General features: G+C 46.3%; 1 long non-coding RNA gene across 1 annotated transcript in view; it reads right to left on the bottom strand.

Moving 5' to 3' along the window:
• Positions 1-5,284, bottom strand: part of LOC125944549 (uncharacterized) — a 28,554-nt gene extending 23,270 nt beyond the window's left edge. Inside the window, exon 1 of the long non-coding RNA XR_007466267.1 lies at positions 5,182-5,284. This is a non-coding gene — a long non-coding RNA (uncharacterized LOC125944549). The remainder of the gene's footprint in view (positions 1-5,181) is intronic.
• Positions 5,285-14,921: the final 9,637 nt, after the last annotated feature.

Here is a 14,921-nt window from a genome sequence, read left to right as displayed (position 1 = left end):
CGTCCAAGTTTCTGCCCCATATGTCCATTATGTGACCACATGTGACGACCATTATGTGGCCACAATTGCGCGACAACGACGACAGGAGCAGAGTTGGATGTCGACGTTGGGTGGTGGAACAACCGGGACGACATCACGAGAATCGTACAGCCGTTTGAGCACAAAGGGAGGACGAACGAGTTATAACGACAATGGCTTGACGAGGACTGTATCGTGAAGTCTGTATGCTGACGATGGAGTGTCGATGATGGTGCGATGACCACGACATGACCAGCGTTCAATGACGAAGCAGGAGTGACGAGGAAGTCCGACCATGAAGGCATGACGACGGTGCTATGGAAACGCGTGCATGACAGTGACTGTCTGACGGCGACGCCATGACAACGATGCCGCGGCCACGGCGGCATAATCACGATGGAATGAAGACAGCTTGATTACGATAGAATGATGGAGAAGGATTGACGTCGTTAGAACGACGAAGGTGGTGTGCGGACAACTCTGTGACGACAATGCCATGATGTGATTCCTATGAATGTAATCACATGCAGGACAATATTCAGATAGATCCATTACGTGCATGAACGCATGTACGGCATGATGTTATCATGAAAAGAACTTATGCCTACCCAGTGGGCCAAGTTGGGCAGTAACTATATACTTGCGCTCGCGATAACGTAATGGTCTTTGCTTCATCATTCCAGCTTCGTAATGCAACTCCCGCCTTCTCATTCTCGCGTGCCAACTGTGCTCGAGGCAGGTGGCGCACTGAAGAGGATCGCGGCATCTCGGTTGCAGAACACCTGGTATTGGTTGCATTCGTTCAAACAGCGATGGAGAAGCGAGTTTCCCGCATGAGTTTATTTCCGCGCTCCAGCACACCACCTTCTCGTTCCTTCGTAAGCTCGTAGCAAATTTTCACGGTCCGTCTCGGCGTTCCCAGGCTGCTTAAACAAAAATGCCCTCTCTTTCCTGGTGCACATAGTGTCCGAGTACGACAATGCTGCATCGAATTCCACCATGGCAGCGCTATCACGGCTCGGCCAATGCGAGCAGCTGCATCTCGCCACTTAGCAGAATGGCTATAAAAAGACACGGGTTTCAGGCTGTGCTATAGTATCGCCGTCGTCAGCCGTTTGTGCCCTTTGATACCACGTGCTGCCGTCAGGGAGCATTTAGTTCATGCGTTTCTTGCCCATCTTTTACCTCCATGCAGCTCGTTTACATCAATTCGATCCTTCGAAGAAATCTTACAATTGTCGTTAACGTTGTCGCCTTCTTGCTGCTGGCGTAATACACACACACACTCGCGCTAATTATAATCCACTGTACTCACGTTACACCCATAAATACTGAATTTACACAAACACCTTGGTCCACCTGGTAACGTTTCGCGGAATCCCAAACACTGCTGAATAGCCAGCTACCTGGAAAATGCGTCGCGTTCGGTCGATTCCCACAGTGCGTTGCGAACGGCACAATTTATTCAGTAAATTTACCTCTCACAGTCAAGGTCCTGTGGTTAGTGAACGTTGCCTTTGTCCTCTGCATATTATTATTCAGCCTTACTCTTACACTTTCCCGGTTAAGGACCTCAATCATTAGTTGCAATTCATACGCAATGCTGCTGAACCGGACAATGTCGTCTGCGAACCGAAGGCCATTGATCCTCACTCCTAAGTCTTCCCAGTCAACTAGCTTGACTACTACTGAGCTAGGATTGAGTAGCATTGTAGAGATTGTCTCTTCTTGTGTGACCGTTTCCTTGGTAGTTAATTTTCTGCTTTTCTTGTGAAGTAGCAAGGTAGCTGTGGAATCTTTGTAGATATTTTCCAACATGTTCACGGATGCCTCCTGTACTCCTTGATTGCGCAATGCCTTCATGACTGCTGTTATCTTCACTGAAGCAAATGCATTTTCATGAGCTATGAAAGCGACATAACGAAAGTACTCCCACAATACTGAATTACCTGACTGATAACATGGACGTGATCCATTGTAGAATACCCGTCCTGAAGCCAGCCTGTCCGCTTAGCTGATTGAAGTCAAGTGTTTCCTTGATTCTTTTTAAAGTTACTTTGGTCTGTGGTGAATATTTTGTACAATAATGTAAGCAAGCTAATGGGTGTAGTACTTCTCAATTCTTGAACCTCTCTCTTCTTATGACTAAGTATTATGTTGACATTCTTCCAGCTAAATCGTACCATTGTAGTCGTGAGGCATTGCGTGTAATTGGCCGAAGGCTTTTCAAGCATATATTTCCTTCATCTTTGAATAAGTTTACTGTTGTTCCATCTTCTCCATCTACTTTTCCACAGGACATGTTTTCCAAAGGATCCTATGTACCTTGTTCTTCACAACTTTTAATCAAGATTACGTGTACGTGGTTGCTCCCGATACTGTATAGGTCGGTACAGAATTCTTCAGCTGCTTTTGTTATATCATGAAAATTGCTGACTACAATATCCTGCCTACCTTTCATTGCATGCAACTTTCCTTGTCCTATGCCAAGTTTTTCTTTACACTGATTTCATGCAGTGGCCATTTTATTGCGATAGCAATTATATGGACACTCCAGGGGCATTTCTGCCGTCGTCGCCACTGTCACCGTGAGGTGCAGTGTAAATTCCAAGAGCAATAAAATCGTCGCCGCGCGCCGTATGCCGCATGTGCGAATCAAAGCGGGCGAGGGCGAGGCTGCGATCGAGGCTCAATCTCGTGAACGCAAGGGAAGGAAGCGTAAGAAAGCCCGCCGTCTTCCACTCGCGCGCAACGCTCTGGAGCGAGGGTACAGAGGGGGTGGGAGAGGCGTTCTACGAGGTGCGCGCCCGAACGGGCTTCTGTATCTTGAAAGCTATCTGCGGCGGGGACAGAGTCCGCCCTGCGCTGTGCTTTCGCGTTGATGCGAGCGCCAGCACGAAGGTCAATTCGCTTACTGTTGCCGCCACGCTTACTTAATCCAGCGTTCTGAAAGTGAGTTTCCGCGGTCATCGAGTGAACCTCATTAACTTATGATTGCTGCTCTTTACTCTACGTCACACATCTGCCCCCTGCACTATGTTGGGAGTGGCGGAGAGTATTAAATATTTTTCATTTCTTGTTTCTTCAACAAGGATTTTCCACGACCACTTCATGTTACTGTGCTTCCTGAAGAAGGCAATCATTATTCGGAGTCTATTATATTACCTGAAGTATGAAAACATCGCTCCTCTACTATTTATAGAATCGATGTGGCACTTGCCAGTTCATAGTTCCCCAGCCTGATGTTCCCCTACGTTTCCAATCAAGCCGCCCATGAATACAGTGTACTCAGTTTGGACCTTTCTCATTGCTAATTCAACGTCTTCATTAAACAGTTCTATTCATCTTGATGACTCTAGGTTAGAGCGTAGGCTTGTACTACTTATAATCGAAATATCCTGCTTAGCTTTATTACGACTGGTACCTCCTCAGTAATGATTTAAAATTCATCAATGTTGCCCGCTATGTTCGTATGAGTTAGATTTTCTACCTTATATTCTCTCATCTGGAAGACCTCTGTAGCAGAGGACGAGGCCGGTATAGAGCACTGTATAAGCCCCACCAGTTCTTGTAACCTCACTGAGTTTCGAAATGTTTCTTGCTCATGGAATTCAAAAAGAATTAATTGTAATAATTTATTTTTAGAGGCCTTAGTATTGCGACTCTCAAAATATGAAAAATACACTGATTACTATTCCTATTTTTGTATTCCTATTAAATTGTATTAATCAGCACTTCAAAAAGTGTCTAAACATTTCTCCACAATTGGCTTTCACGAAGCAGATCGTTTATAACACAGGCAACGTGGAATGACAGAACTACAACACGCACACCTCTGTTATCCATCGAGCAGCCCGTACTTTCAACTGCGCTGCCTAGTGTTGGTTAGAAATTGCAAACTCTCCAATATTGTGAAATGGAACCTTTACCCTTTATTCAAATAGCAACAATTTTAATTGTTGAGATTTTTGAGTGAGAATGTCACTTACGGCTATTCGTGATTTAAGTTTCATACTGGAGAATACATACACGTATTGTTTTTTTCAGCCAGTGAACCTGCTTATTAGCCAATCTTTTGTATCCTTTCATACTGGGAAAACGTGTACACATTTGTGACAGCACTAAACGAAACGGGAAGGTAACTCCAGGAATGGATATGTAGTAGTATTCAGGAGCAGATAACCAGCTCGTCGTCCTAAACCGTACATTGAAAACGTGCTTACAAACGCACTTTGTGTCGCCTCACCTGCATGCGCAGCGTAGCCGTCTGTAGTTTGTACAACAATACATTACCATCTTTCCAACGGGAATAAACGCGTGAATATGAAAACACCTAGGACAAAGCTGTGTGTTTGTTTAGGCGCACTTTTACCTTTCGAAAGTCACTGTAAATTTAATAGCCACCTGTCCTGCTACAAGGAAAAACATTACAGAAAGTTTGGATGCGCCAACACGGGAAATATTGTGCGAAAGCACATTTTCTTGGACTAAATTAACCATTTTCTTGCACCAAGTTAGGCATTGCTAAGCTATTGTTTCACTGGTTGCTAATTAAATTCATTGCAGTCGCGATGTCGTTTTCGTAAACTGTTGTTTAATTGCACACGTCATAGGCATAATCATATACACTTGGTTGCATATTGCATACAGGGTTAATCGGTGGACACAGGAGGAGGAGTATTGCAGACTTGCACAAAGACCATTTTGTGGCCCGTATATGGATTGACCACGGCTTTGATGTCTCCTACGAGATTAGCATTTTGCAAGACGAGAACTATGAAACGTTTCCACTGAGTCGTAACCGTAGCGTCACCCCTGTTCTGAAACTCGATGCGCTTAAAGCTTTTGAGAACCATGTTCGACGTAAAGCCCGATACGCAAGCGGGCGTCGTGGCACACAACGCGAGGTGTAAGGGAGGAGCGACTAAGCGGCGCGGCATGCGTGCACAGTTTATAGGGAGCGCGGTAGAAGTCCATGACGTCACACGTGGCCGCGCGCATGACGTCATGAAAATGTTTAAGGTGGAAGGGCTGTTTATATCTAATGAAGTGTAATTTTGCAATCACGAAATTGGCGATTCTAAATTTATACAATGGTAGTAGGTGACTGTAGGTGATAACGGAGCAGCTGCGATTAAGGCAAGACGAGTTGGGAAAACTCACACTTTGCTTCCGTGCACATTGTCCACGTGGCTATCAGCACAAGACAGCACTTTGCGAAAATCATTACTCAGGCTTGTCGCCGCCCGAAACAAAATTCTGAAATTGTAAAGGGGAGATACCTCTATTTATAAATCAGCTTCAAGGCTGCTAGTATTGAATATTCGGAAGGTTCTGGTAGGGATTTTAAAATAGCTATTTGTATTTTACCGAGGAAATTCTATTACATGGAAACTTCTGAATAATTATTGCGTGTATATTTAGTAATTTATATGATGAATTGTCAAAAACTATTACATTCTTTCCAAGCAATCATGCAACACTTTCCTTGCTTCGTCAGTTACCAGCTCGAAAAAAAAAAAAGAGGCGGAAGAGTACAGCAATGCCAATTGGCCAATTCGGACACTTTAAAGAAACAACCCAGAATTTATACTGTTGCTTTACGTGGTGAAAATTGGTCGTAAATTGCTGCTTACATCTGGTGGGTTTTACTATCCCCCAAAGTTTTACAATGTCGTTTAAAGAAGATTAGAGAAATTATATCTTGAAATGGAAATGTTGAAATGCGTTCATAGCACGGACTTTAATAACCTCGTTTCTTTACATTGTACTTCACTGTACACCATTCACCTTCCATTACCATCATTGTCTTTGCGTTTCACCTACACATCCCCGCTTGGTGAACGCAGCCCGTCTCTTGCTTAATACATAAATGAAAAATATACCTCGGAATAATTTTCATGTAAAAATTTTATACCATCTGCCATGTTTCAGCACACACACAGAGCAGTGCGAAAACTAATAAGAATTACACAGGATCATTGCACATGTTCGAATCTATGTAGGGCGAAGTTTTCGTGAGGGGTTTATCCCTTGTAGGCCCGTATGTAACACATATGCCACTTCATCCAGATGACTTGAACGCTTAAGAAATAAATGATTTTGTAGAGTACTACGAATATTGTTATCCACCTGATATACTAGTTTCAAAATTAATTATTATATTGCAACCAATTAGCGGTTGGAGCGTCCAATCTGCGTCGTGCCAGACACTCTGGCAAACCTACGCGTGTTGTCCGCTCCTGGAACACGCGGCAAAGCTCCCTGAGCGGCTACTTTCTGCAGCTGCCGGAAGGCGGCGACAAGAGTTTATGTAGCGCCGTCGGTTCAGTAGCTTGCATCCCCATACGTGAAGGCAAATTTGCGCATTTTTCTTAAAAACCAGGGAATTAATTCTGGTAAATGTTATACTAAATGAAGCGCACCCCGAAATCAGATCGTTCTGGAAATTTTGAGCAAGAACAGTGCAGCGGTGAGTCCACAATCGTTTTTTTTTTTTTTGTTAACAACCGCTGCGAAATATTCAGGATCTGTACATGATTCACCGCTTAGTACGATTTATTGTGAATCGCTCTTCTTAGACCTAAAGCTTGGTGATAATTAGAAAAAACACTGACTGCCAAAAAAATTTCCGTGTCAATGTATACCCACCCAAGGAAACGCAAATACTGCTAAATTATAACAAAATCAGAGCAATTTTTTATACTCGTGGCGGAATAAAGCTGGTACTTACCTTGTTAAGGCTTCACGAAGGAAGACGGGTACGTCGACGCATGTTTCCGATATATATACTGACGTGCGTCTAAATATCCTTTTCGAAGCTTTGAAACAATGAAAATAACACCAAACAAAATATCATACATTTCAGAGCTTGAAGAATTACACTCGTACTGATGACGACAATGTAATCATTACATTGCCGTCGACACATTCGCATAGTCATGAAAGCATGGGGTCACTGATTGCACTGGGTGGGAGAATTGTTGGTGAAGTCTTCAGTTAACTGAAATAAGGGCAAACGAAGTAACCTAAAGTTCGAAGTTCGAAGCATATCCTTAGCACCTACTGACAAGAATGCGGGGAATCTACTGCTGTCGGCAACGTTTCAAAAAAAGAACATATGTTTTGAAAGTTTAATGCCATATATTTGAAAATAATGTTCGAGTTTCTCTTAATGGTACCCTGCGCACACAACTTCAAGTAAGTTAGGCGTAGTTCATGATTTAGAATAACGTCATTTATGGAACATAATAGCTTAATATTTTTCTGGGTTATTGGGTAATAGTGGCGACTGATTATCTGACTGGCTACGCCTAAAGAAAAGCTCTCCTGCGGGGCACAGTAGCAGAAGTGGCGCGATTTTTCCTAGAGAATGTTGCGCTGAGAAAAGGTGCTCTAACCATCGTAATAACACACTGAGGAACCGCATTCACGGCAGCGCTTTTATATAACGTCCGGATGCTCAGTGGAACGACTCACCGCAAGACGACAGCCTACCATCCACAAACCAACGGACTCACAGAGCGCCTAAACAAAACTTTTGAAGACATGCTTATATAACTTTGAATAACTTTTGCTAAACACACCGCTAAGCAAGAAGCAACACGGATGACTCCGTTCATGATTGTTCACCGAAGAGAATTACGGACGATGTTGGATGCCATGCTCCCACACGAATGCTATGCCGCTAACGTGGATGCAGATGCGTTTACGCAATGCGCCGAAAAGCTAGACAGCCAGCACGCCTGCAGATCTGCAAACAGCAAGACTACGACGGAGGCCGCTACAACGCTCGACATAGACCGGTAACCTACGAAACCGGCGACAGAGTGTGGGGTTTGGACGCCCATTCGAAGACGGGGACTATCCGAGAAGCTGTGAAGGCGACACGTCGGAGCGTATAAAGTACTACGATGCCTGTGTGACGTCACCTACGAGGTAGTTCTAGATAACCCGTATTACACAAGGCGTCGCCAGCACCGGCGTTGTGTGGATGTGAATGCTTGCGTGAATGATACGTATGATGAGGATGGTTGCGTGGCAAAATAAAATGGGAACTTGATAACAATTTTGTTGCTCTGCATAAGATGGATGGTTGAAGGCTACTACAAGTAAGCAAGGTGTATGATCTTGTACGGTTGGCCAAAAAAGAATAGTAGCGAGCGCTGAAGCCTCTCCCGGTTCAGCTGCATAAACAATTGGGCACTCACCAGCGTCATCCTCTCTAATATGCAATCCAGTGAGTCTCTCATTAAACCGCTGCAAGATATTGGCACCACGGCCATTCAAGAAGTTCGACTGTACTAGGGGTCTTCACCTGATGTCATGGAAGCATTGTAATCATCTTCTGCTACTTGGAAGTTTGCCCTTGACTATGCATGATGTCCTTTGGCTGTGGAGTGTATTTTGAGGAAAGCGTAATGACGATTGCTGCAATACACAGAATGACAGAGGCAAGAGGTAAGCAATACTGGAGCTAAAGCTTTTCAATGCAGATGCTCCTTCGTGTATTGCACATTTATCTGCTCTAACACAGCGACTGTCACTGGTATTAAAGTGTTTCGTCGAAAAGAATGGCTGTCAAGCAAGCACTGTTATAAATACTAAGAAAGAAGAAACCTTCTGCGGTAAATACTTCATAGAGGATTAAAACAAGAAAAGCACGTATCACCAGCCAAATGTAACACAGCTAACAACCCACAGGCCACATATCAAGCATATCGGCAGCGGGAACATTCACTTGAGCGGGCACGAAATTTAAATCGTAAAACAATTTATTCGAGCTGGCGTTAGCATGGTAATGGCAGAGGGAGCGTTAGTCAGTCTGTTTGCACGCGTAGCTTTTGTAGCGAAAGCTACAATGGCCGCATTCTCGCTGTTTAGCTGTGGTCGGTGGCCGTACCGCGAGCTGAGCCGCCGCCTAGCAACCGCCGCAGCTGGCAGCGCCGTTCGCCGCGCCATCGGGCATGACGTCAGAGGAGGAGCCGGTGAAACCGCGAGCTGAGCCGTTGCCTAGCAACCGCCGGCGTTGCATCGGCGTTGCCAGCGTTCCATCGCCGGAGGAGCCGGCGTTGCATCATATATGTAGAAGGGACGGCTCGGTGGGATTCGCCAGCAGATATGGAAAGTGAGTCGGAGAGACTGAAAGAAGCCAGGCTTTGTCATCGGAACGAATCCAAGAGGAGGCAGCGAGCCGAGGAGACCGAGGAAGAACGAGCCTTACGTCTAGAAGCGTCGTAAGTACGAAGCGGTCAGGTGAGTGCATTCCCATGAGGATGGTTCGTCGTGTAGTTCGGCATCTCGTGCCAGGGCCGCGGATCAACGACGGAATGAAACACCAAGCTAAAAAATGACATTAACCGTACCTCTCGCTACGCACACCCAGGCATAACTGAGTTCAGTCACAGCCATTTTTTTACGGGCACCCAGGAAGGAGAGTGATTATGCGTGATCACGTCTTGAGAGTGCGTGTGCATGCTAGTATGCGTGTGTCCGCGTTTCTAGTATGCGCGTGCGTATGCCTCCGTATTTGAATTTGCATGCCCGCGAGTGCCTGTATGCGTCTGTGATCATTCCCGCCATGTGTGCATACGCGCATTTGCGTGCGTGTACGCGTGTTCGCGCATGTTAGTGTATGTGTGCGAGCGCGTCTACATTTGTGTGCGTACGCATAGGCCATTTGTAGGTGCGCTTGCGTGGTTGCGGTGCATGCGTGGGCGCATGTGAATGGGTGCGTGTGCCAACCTGTGCGTTCGTGTTTCAGCATGCAGACCGGTGCGCGCGTATTGTATGTCTGTGTGAGAGAGAGAGTGTGTGTGCGCGTGTATGTGTGTGCGCATGCGCATGCGTATCAATGCGTGCGTATAGTGCGCGTGAGGGTGTATTGTGTATGTGTGTATTTCCAAGCTTACAGCTACAGTCGGGGACAAATGGGCTTTAGAGTTTATTTATGCCCATATTTTATTCCATGAGACAACAACAAATGACGCTGTATTTAAAACATTGTCACTTTCTGAAAGTTAAGGTGGCGCGAGAAAGAAAAGCGCCTGGGACATCAACATCGCCGCGCAGATTTCATCACGATGACACTATCATCACGGGCACGGCTCCGTGAGGAGCTGCCTAGCTGTTCACCTTCGTTATCTTCCTTGCTTCAGCAGCAGGGCATTGTCTTTATGCCAGCGACGTGTTAAATATGCACTATATTAGCGTCGTGCACCGCTTCTGCGGCCTAGCAAGATTTCAGCGGCACATTTTCTCTGCCATATTGACATTAAAAGTTTAAACTGCTTGCCTTAGAAAAACAAAGTCAGTAAAAACTGAAAGCGGGCCGACCACAAGGAATCTGCTCGGGGAGCCGTGCCATTGATGACAATGGCAACGTCACGAAAGGGTGGGCGTGGTAAGGTTGACATTATAGACATTCTTTTTCCGCGTCAGTTACGCTTTCGGAGAGAGTAACATTTGTTCGCGTAGCTCTGACGGAACATGTTTAATGAAACTTCTTCGATCAGCTAGAAAATCTCGAGGCTCCAAAGTACTCATTTGCCTTAGCCACCTAAGGTCAAATTTTTTAAAAGTTAAAGCAGATTTGTTATTTAGGCACACAACTGCTGAAACTGCTCCGTAGCCATAGGTTACCATCCGAACACGCGAATGATAACAATAACGCCCGCAAGATTTAAATTGGTATATCGTTTAAACATTGATGCCATAATCAAATACCGCCGGAATATTCATGGTGCAGTAGGGGCTTCTGATAAAGCAAGGGTGAATTCTTAAACACGTTTTCTTGACGCGAATGCTTTAAATAAACGCATATGCCGTACCGCGCACTTCTGCCTTTAAAATCAAACAAGAACTGTCCTACATTAAACACCTCAGCGCTACGGTGCATCACACAAGGTGTGCGAGGAGATTGCGTACGCTCCTGATTAGATTTCTGAGCATTGATGTCATCAGGCTCGGTTTCCTGGCATTATCAGGAATAAGAACAGCGGCCTGGAGAAAATGATCGGATAATTTTTTGAGTAGTTCGTAACAGACGGGGCAGTACGGCCATGTGCGTGGGAAGGGATTATACCCAATCTTTAGGATGTTAGCTTTGCGGCAAATTGATTGACTGGCTAAGGTAGACCGAAAGAAAAAAATACCGGGATATTGGGGCAATACTGACATAGATATAGTGTGAAATAAGAAAGTGAAATAAAAAGTCAAGCTAAAGTGATGGAGCAATGCTCTAGAACGTCTAAGGCGTCAATATAACCGCGAACAGAGCTTTAGTAAGCGAGAAATTGAGGTAAATGTAGGACACGATAAGAGACGCCCCAGGGACAATCCGGTACTTACCCGATGACGAAGGCACTCCTAAATTAAAAAAATATGTCACTAGTACTCAACTACTCGTATCAATCAAACATTCTTTTGATTGTTTCGTTGGATTATAAGACGGAAGCAAATGCTACATCTCTACTTCTATTAGATTCTTAGAAAACAATACCTTTTGGCGTTACACTTGATAACGACGCGGGCGGTCAAAAGGTTTCGTTTTCGCTCGACTCTGCGCCGCGCTCGCTTTCGAGTTTCAGAAGTTTCGTTATCGCGTAGTACTGCGCTCATGGAGGAAAATATTTTCCTCCCTCCATGATTGCGCTGGTGTTGCTGGCTCGCTAAACTCGAACTTGAATTTGCTAGCAGATTGAGAGTCGCGATGGTACGTCCAGACGGTGACCAGCTTCGTCGCCCGACGTCGCATTGCAGGAGTCCTCGCTGCTTTCGCGCTCAGAAGAGCCGGTGTCGAGGCCACCGTGGTAGTAGGCAACGACGCCGGCAGCGCGAGCCCTCAGCAGCATGTCACGCTCATCGGAGCTTAAATCGCTAAAATCGATCCCAGCATCGCAAGCCAATGTGTCGTTGTCAGGGTCGTCAACTAGTTGGTCCATTGTGACGAGCGTCGACGATCATCGTGTTGACAATTCGGCGCGCGCTTTACCTTCCGCTACAGTACTTTCGCTTTCGCACTGCCGTCGGCTCTGTCTTGGCCGGCTCTGTTTCTGGCTGCGCGTACGCGCTTTCCGCAAAAAAAAAAAGTTGCAGTGGCTTAGCTCGGCTATGCCAGTATATACGTAGCGTTAGCAAAGGTTCAGCTGATTATTCTTAGCTTTCCTGGTTGTCTAGATTGTCAAGGATTAGCTTGATTGTCATGCTTACTGCTGCTCCAATGACACACACGCGGTATACGTATTATGTGGCACATGTATATTTATTTTTGCTCAACGTCACGTTGCTTCTCTATTGCCACAAAGACGGCTCGGTGATCAGTGAAGTAACACGCTGCCGTCTCTATGGCCCCAACACAGTATTTGGAGTTCTTCTCGGCTCCGTTCTTCTGCGCTGCTGAGCAGCATTTGCGCTCTCCTTCTCCATGGTTATACCACACTGGCAAACGCCAGTCAGAAGCGCAGCGGCTCCAGCGCAGTGTCAGACGGCGACTGCACAGCGAGCGCGCGCCGGCGCCAGTGCGTCTACCACGGCTACGACGTCACTCCTCTGGAATGCGCAGACCGGCGGCGGTGAGTCGCGCGCGGCGGCGGCGGAGTGCGCGAGAGGTGCCGGCTCCGGTGGCTCCGGTGCGCAAGCCATGTGACATCACTGATCCTTGCGCATGCGCAGCACGGCTCTTGATGTGCCGCGCGAAACGGGCTTGGCTAGGCCAGTGTAGCTAACGCTACAAAAGAAAAAAAAAAAAAAAAAAACGCCGTCGCCGTCTGCGGGCGTCGTTTTACTCACCGGCTGCACAACGTCACGATATGGCCATGACGTCACCACTCCTCGCTCGGGCGCGCGATTTGAATTGCGTTAGAGGTACGCGGACGCTTCAGACGCAATTTTCTCTTAAAATAACTTTTTTCTTGGCACGAAACAAGCGTTTCGAGGTTTCTGGTGTCATATTTTACCAGTCCACGTTGAAGTAATATTTGCCTTTAGTGTCCCTTTAAATATGGGCTTTGGCGTAGCGCCCGTGGTGGAAGTAGTCCCGAAACCACGCGGCTGCATTGGCACACGAAATATTCGGGTACTTTTTGCCACAAATCGGAACTGTATATAGCTCTTCAATTTTTGTTATGTCGGTGCAGCAGTGCCGTGATGGGGGCCCCTTTGACCGTGTCTGAGGTAATATTTGAGGCGACAGTACTACATTTCTTTTAACTTATTCCTTTGACTTTTCTTAAGCGTCCAGCCACTGTTACAAAGTTACACTGTTACAAAGTTATCGTTCGATGCAAGCCGCGCCTGCATGCATGCAGAATTTGTAGAAGCGTGTCGCATATTTTATAGCGTAAGAGTGTTGTCTATTCAGAATGCGTGCATGAAGCGAATACTTGCGTACATTCCCCATAAAAAGTTAGCGCTAGCGATTACCCCGGGATGTATGGTGATTTAGGTCTGATTAACCCACGCCTTGTCCTGCAGATAAGATTCCGACGATGGGCGACAGTGCGCGCCGCTATCGTTGGGCTTTTAGCGTTACTTCTTTTACTGCGATAGCAATTATATGGACACTCCAAGCGCATGTCTCGCGTCGCCGCGGTCGTGGACGGTCGCTGTGACGGTTCGTATAAAGTCAAACACGGTAACATCGTCGCCGCGCACTGTACGCTGTATGTGCGAGTGAAAGCTTGTGAGGGGCAGCCGACTATTGCGGCTCAATCTCGAGCGCGCAAGGCAGAAAGGTGGGGTAGAAGCGCGCTTCTTCTGTCGAGCGCGAAGCACCGGGGGGTGGTATTACGGCGGCGGCCACGCGAGCACCGTCTCTTGAAAGCGATATGCGACGTGGAACAAGTGCGTGCCCACGCGGGGCTTATCTTCCGTCCGATCTGCGATGTGGACAAAGTGCAACTAGTGACGGTAGCTTCATATGCGCTCTGCTTTCGACGTTCGCGTTGAAGCGTGAGAAGGCACGAAGGTCAATGCGCTCGCTGCTGCTGCCGCGCCTCCTCTCTCCAGCGTTTTGACATGGAGCTTCCGCGGTCATCGAGCGACATGTTCTCATGGTTACCAGTGGATGCGTTACATCGCGCTTGTTAATTTAGTTAGTAGGCGAATGTATACAAGTTTACACGGGCGATGAATCTAGTATCCTTAGTTCGTATTGTTTTCTATAATTTGCTATCGTAATCGATGCCTCGCCTTTCGGCCGAAACTGGGACACCTTTTTTCAGGTCCCAAGTACGTGAAATAAGGAGCTAGGTTCACTACTCACAATTTCGGAATTGCCTTTGTTCTTCACCATCACTTCTACGTGACTGTGAAGGCGCGCTACATTTTCATTGAGTGAATACGGGGAATTGACTATACGGACGTTTGTTCACTTGCGTTTACTCATTTAAGGCAATATTTTATTATTCGCAACTGACTTTTTCCTCTCATAGATTGCAAAATAAAGTAACTTGAATATTAGCCGGATGTCTTCAGAGAAAATAAAATCTTACTGCCTATTATTCAGTTTTCACCGGAATGCAGAGAAGGGAAATTCTACAAAGATAGCTAGCCTTAGCATATTTAGAAGTGTATCCACTTCGAAGCGATTCATTTGAGTTCCTCCTGTGCAAGCCGATGCCGACTAGAAGGTGGGTCGTATCGTGGACCCTCAACATATCTCCAACATTCAAACCGAGGGCAATTCTCCCGAATATTTCATTTCTGGAAGGCATGTTACCCGCCGGTATTTGGCTCTGGTTCCCAAGCACGCAAAAACGAAACTTGCGTTAAAAGCGTGGTTTGTCTAAAACCACGCGCTAGCATAAACCCACGTCACCTTTATGGTGACCTTTTGGGGTTAGACACGAAATGCGGATTTTAACACTATATATCTTGAGTTCGAGGAGGGTGGCCCGGGACCA

Source organism: Dermacentor silvarum, chromosome 3 (genome assembly GCF_013339745.2).
Source record: "Dermacentor silvarum isolate Dsil-2018 chromosome 3, BIME_Dsil_1.4, whole genome shotgun sequence".
Taxonomy (NCBI): Eukaryota; Metazoa; Arthropoda; class Arachnida; order Ixodida; family Ixodidae; genus Dermacentor; species Dermacentor silvarum.
The sequence above is the reverse complement of the archived record's forward strand: the minus strand, read 5'-3'. Positions and strand labels throughout refer to the sequence as shown.